The 6,016-nt window shown below is 37.4% G+C and overlaps 1 pseudogene; it reads left to right on the top strand.

Annotated features, from left to right (window-relative positions):
- Window positions 1-4,629: 4,629 nt before the first annotated feature.
- On the top strand, window positions 4,630-5,330 carry LOC117528103 (annotated as a pseudogene).
- The last annotated feature ends 686 nt before the right edge of the window (window positions 5,331-6,016 follow it).

Raw genomic sequence — 6,016 nt, 5'->3', positions numbered from 1 at the left:
AACTGGAGATGCTCCCATAATGTCTTTATGGTTATCATTACATATTTTTTTTATTCATTCTTTTTTTATCTCATTACTTGCCCTAAATTGATCCTGTCCCAACTATTTTTGGAATGTTTTGCAGCCCTTAAATTCAGGAATGGATGTACAATAACAAATTAAATGATGACCACACAAAACAGGAAATATCTTCTTTTCATACTCTGTCTTAAATGAAACACGGTCAGAATAAATGGAGGAGTCACTGGTGAGTTTGTTTTGTTTACATTTTCCATACTGTCACAGTTTTTTTCTGATTTGATGCCCTGACCCAAATAAATGTCCCATGATACTGTACAGTAAGAAGCATTTTAAAACATTTTAATTATATTAAGTAAGCCCCCCCCCCCCACACACACACACACACACACACACACTCAGGGTCATCATAGCAGATCAGTGATTGATCTGCATGTTGATTTGGCCAGATGCCCTGGGCAGGGTTGGTCTTGAACCTTCTGTGCTGGAAACAAGCATGCTTAACTGCTTGGCCACAACACCTGTCATTTAAACTGCAGTAATGTGCCCTAATATTGTATGTGGCAACAGCACACACAGACATTCAGGGTTCAAAATCATATATGAGCATTTGACAGTTATCACAACACCACAATACACTCTATATCAGAGATGGCCAAGAGTATGCCATGAAGTGACAGAACTGTGCAGATCTTTCTTGTTACCAATCAGCTCAGCATCCAGGTGATTTCACAAATGATCAGGACTTCAGTAAAAAACACCTGCTGAGGTGATCTGTTCCAAAGAAAACCTGCTCTGTTTTGGGCCTTGTTGTCCAAAAGTCATATTTATATTATTTGATTACACCACAAAGACAAGATATTTAATGTTAAAACTGATAGACTTGGTTGTTTTTGTGCAAATATTTGCTCATGTTGAAATGGATGCCTGCAACACATTTCAAAAAAGTTGGGACGGGTAAACAAAAGACTGGGAAAGTTGATGAATGCTCAAAGAACACCTAATTGGAAACAGGTGAGTGTCATGATTGGGTATAAAAGGAGTATCCCCAGAAGGCTCAGCCGTTCACAAGCAGAGATGGGGCGAGGATCACCACTTTGTGAACAACTGCATGAAAAAATAGTCCAACAGTTTAAGAACAATGTTTCTCAGCGTTCAATTGCAAGGAATTTAGGGATTCCATCATCTACAGTTCATAATATAATCAGAAGATTCAGAGAATCTGGAGAACCTTGGTTGGTTTACAACATTACGTGCCCATGACCTTTGATCCCTCAGGTGACACTGCATTGAAAACCGACATCATTGTGTGAAGGATCTTACCGCGTGGGCTCAGGAACACTTCAAAAAACCATTGTTAGTTAACACAGTTCGTTGCTACATCTACAAGTACAAGTTAAAACTATACCATGCAAAGCAAAAGCCATACATCAACAACATCCAGAAATGCCGCCACCTTCTCTGGGCTCGAGCTCATTTGAAATGGACAGACGCAAAGTGGAAAAGTGTGCTGTGGTCTGTTGAGTCCACATTTCAAATTGTTTTTAGAAATCATGGACGTCGTGTCCTCCGGACAAAAGAGGGAAAAGACCATCCAGATTGTTACCAGCATAAAGTTCAAAAGCCAGCATCTGTGATGGTATGGGGGTGTGTTAGTGCCCATGGCATGGGCAACTTACACATCTGTGATGGCACCATCAATGCTGAAAGGTACATCCAGGTTTTGGAGAAACACATGCTGCCATCCAAGCAATGTCTTTTTCAGGGACGTCCCTGCTTATTGGAGCAAGACAATGTCAAGCCACATTCTGCACGTGTTACAACAAAGTGGCTTTGTAGTAAAAGAGTGCGTGTACTAGACTGGCCTGCCTGCAGTCCAGACCTGTCACGCATTGAAATGTGTGGCGCATTATGAAGCGCAAAATATGACAACAGAGACCCCAGACTGTTGAACAACTGAAGTCGTGCTTCAAGCAAGAATGGGAAAGAATTCCACCTACAAAGTTTCAACAATTAGTGTCCTCAGTTCCCAAACGCTTATTGTGTTGTTAGAAGGAAAGGTGATGTAACACAGTGGTAAACATACCACTGTCCCAGCTTTTTTGAAACATGTTGCAGGCATCCATTTCAAAATGAGCAAATATTTGCACAAAAACGATAAAGTTTATCAGTTTGAACATTAAATATCTTGTATTTGTGGTGTATTCAATTGAATATAGGTTGAAGAGGATTTGCAAATCATTGTATAGTGTTTTTATTTACATTTTACACAACGTCCCAACTTCATTGGAATTGGGGTTGTAAAAGCATGAGTGCGGTAAGTGATTTTATTTAGTAAGTTCAATATAAGTACATAATAGTAAATAAGTTAAAATATACACATGACACAAGAAAGTGAAAACACTTATTTCCATTGTGGTCCATATAAAATCAAAAATAAAATAAGTGTATATATGACAGCAAGAACCTAAACAATTTATAAATACATTAAGGCAATAAATTAACATTAAAAATTACATACATAACAGGAAATAAAAGGGTTGTGTTCCTCCTCTAAAAATTGTTGAGATCTCAGGTTCTAAAAACATTCTGGACTCACACACCATTCCAACTCATTATACAAACTTTGCTAAATTTATTATCACCCTTGAAAAATGTCACTACCCAATCTAGAGCCCGTGGATCCCCACACGCTAGTTAATTGTAATAATAATAATGCTTTCACAATTTCCTCACTGTAACAGCAAACGAGAAATGCAATGCTTCCATCTAGTGGAGAGAGTGTGCAAGCAAAATCTGTGCGTGTCTTGTCTCAGTGCACAAGCATAGGCAGGAATCATCCCAGGTACTCTACAAATGAAGAGGCCAGCTCAATAACCGCTGAGCTACTTTCTATACATCAAGAAAATTTGAAGTAAAGTAGATGAAGCACACACATTGTTAGATCAGATGGAATATGTGCAGTAGGAGAAAAATGAGTTGAACGTTTTTAACACAATGTGTTTGTAATTTTTTATTAATTCCTTATTGAACATTAACTTACCAACAAGTAAAAAAGTAACAAGTAAAGCAGAATAAGACAGCAAACAAAACCATTAATTAGAAAAGTATGCACCGACCTCAAATCATTGCTATGTATTTTTCGGTCCCTTTCATCACTGGAAAACAGACTTCAAAATTTAAGATATAGAAATACAACCTAAATAACAAAAATGAAATTACAATAAACAACGATCAAAGAATATATTAATTTTAAATCATCTTCCTTATTAGTTAAAGGTCAATGACTTTCTGTGTCTATTAATTTGTAAAACTGCACATTTCAGCAGCTTTTTAATCATTTTAATGACTTTCAACTTAATTGCAAATCACTCAGTTTAAATTAAAACCAAGTGTTGATGATGGATGTGATTTTCATGAAATTGTTTTAATCCATGTTTCATTCATTACATGTTCCCACTATCTTATGACATACTCGTACAGTACAATACAATTAAATTTATAAAGCTATTGTAACATATTATTTTAAAAAATCATTAAAAGCTGTAAAATAATATAATTACAGTATTAAATAACAGAGTTTCCAATATCACAAAAAAAAAAAAATATATATATAGAGAGAGAGAGAAATTTTCACGGCAATTTAAATATGATTAAAAAAACTACATCCAGTCCTTTATTCTGGTTGATGGCCTTATTTGGTGTTTACTGGAAGTGGATTTGTTTGTGTTATTTGCTTTATGACTGAAATTTGACATGTTGCCAGAATTGTTTTTCTTTATGACGGAGGAGCTAATCTGACCTTTCACCAGAAGACAAGGTTCAAGGTCTGACTTACAGGTTACTGCCACAAGTGCGAAAAAATTCTCAGTGTGATATAAATATACAAAACTAATAATCAACATGTCTATCTAGAGCCCCAAAAAATAAATAAATAAATAAAAAATTCCAATGGTGTGTGTAAAAATTATGTATGATGCATTTTTGTACTCATTAATTGGCAATTTATGTTAAAAAAAAAAGCAAAAAATTGTATTCTTCGTTGACAAAACGTTTTGCACTTCATAGTGCCGCTCAATATCACACAGCATCAAAACACTGATGCATTTTAAGGTTTCAACCTATTGTGTATAAGATCTTGTTTTACATGTAGTTTTTACAGATTCCTCTCACTTTTTGGTTTCTAAGTGACCTGGTGTCTCATAAAGTCTAGTGACAAAAGTGGCGATGAGTTCTCCAAACAAAGCTAAGATTTACTTTTATTCAATCAATCAATCAATTTTTTTTTTATATAGCGCCAAATCACAACAAACAGTTGCCCCAAGGCGCTTTATATTGTAAGGCAAGGCCATACAATAATGATGTAAAACCCCAACGGTCAAAACGACCCCCTGTGAGCAAGCACTTGGCTACAGTGGGAAGGAAAAACTCCCTTTTAACAGGAAGAAACCTCCAGCAGAACCAGGCTCAGGGAGGGGCAGTCTTCTGCTGGGACTGGTTGGGGCTGAGGGAGAGAACCAGGAAAAAGACATGCTGTGGAGGGGAGCTGAGACATTTAACATTCGTGTTTGCACACTGATGACTGCTCCATTTCATACTTAATTTAATTTAAAATAACAAAACCTTAAATCTCGCACCACCGCTGAAGGAGAGTTCATCCCTCTGGATCAGGTCGACATTGATGTCGGTTTTGACAGCGGCATTGACAGAATCTTCCTGGTGACTCCGATCACCATCGTGCATGAGATTGATAAGGACAGTCCATTCTATGATATGAGCAAACGGGACCTGGAAACGTCAGAATTCGAGATTGTCGTGATTCTGGAAGGGATGGTTGAGGCTACGGCCATGACAACTCAGTGTCGGAGCTCCTACGTGGCCAGTGAGGTCCTTTGGGGCCACCGCTTTGAGCCGGTGCTCTTTGAAGGAAAGAATTTCTACAACGTGGACTATTCTTGTTTTGACAACACATATGAGGTCCCCAGCACTCCCAGCTGTAGCGCCAGAGAACTAGCAGAGAGAAAGTCTGATACATCCAGCTGTCGGAACTCTTTTTGTTATGAGAATGAGGTGGCTCTTGAAAGAGTAGACATAGAAGACAAGTTTGAAGAAGAGAAAATTGGGGAGATTAAGGGTGTTGAGGCTTGTGCTTTTGGAGGCACACGTTTGGCTGCAATGCCAGACTGTGAACACAACGTGGACTCTTTAGACCCGAGGTCTTTGAGAACGGAATCTGAAATGTGACTGCAGGGTACCAGGTGGATTAAAAAGTAGCACAGGTGTACTAGTTTTACATTTTGTCCTGATTTGTAAAATATTTTAAAAAAGATATTCACATGTGGAACACCATGGATCTTCACACTCGATTCCCAGTTGTGCTCCCTGTCTGTGTCATTGGACAAGATGCTTTATATACATTGTTTCAGTCCACCCAGGTTTAAATGTGGTGTTGGCCTGGCATTGACTCTCTCTCTCGTAGACTCTCATCCGCTTCACATTATGGAATCCGGAGATCTGCGACAATGGGCTTCTTCAACAGTTGTGAGGAAAAAGTGTTTTGTGGCTGCAGGGATAAGATGGGAAAAATAGCTTCAGTCACATTTAGTGTGCAGTCTGAGCACACAGACATCTTGAAATTGATTAGTGCAGACTGCACATTTTTTTTCCAATATTTATTTAATTCATTTAAAAAAAAAACAGAAAGCAGAAATGAATATATTACAAGACGTTGAATGAAAAGGAGCAGAGGGAAGAACAAGTCTTATATTTTCTGCCCCTTTTTAACAATACAATCTTTCAATTTTAAGCATCATTATTCAACACTGACTTATTTCATAGTTTCATACTTACTTAATACTCGTACATCTAGTTTAATACGTTTTTTTAAATAATTTAAGCAACCTTGATTCTTTGATTTCTTTGTTGAGGTTGTTCCATAATTTTACACCATTCACTGCAATACTCTTTTCCTTTACTTTGGTTCTGAATCTTGGTTTTT

Source organism: Thalassophryne amazonica, chromosome 16, assembly GCF_902500255.1.
Source record: "Thalassophryne amazonica chromosome 16, fThaAma1.1, whole genome shotgun sequence".
In the NCBI taxonomy this organism is placed as follows: Eukaryota; Metazoa; Chordata; class Actinopteri; order Batrachoidiformes; family Batrachoididae; genus Thalassophryne; species Thalassophryne amazonica.
Note: the sequence above shows the minus strand (reverse complement) of the source record. Positions and strands in the feature narration are given on the sequence as shown.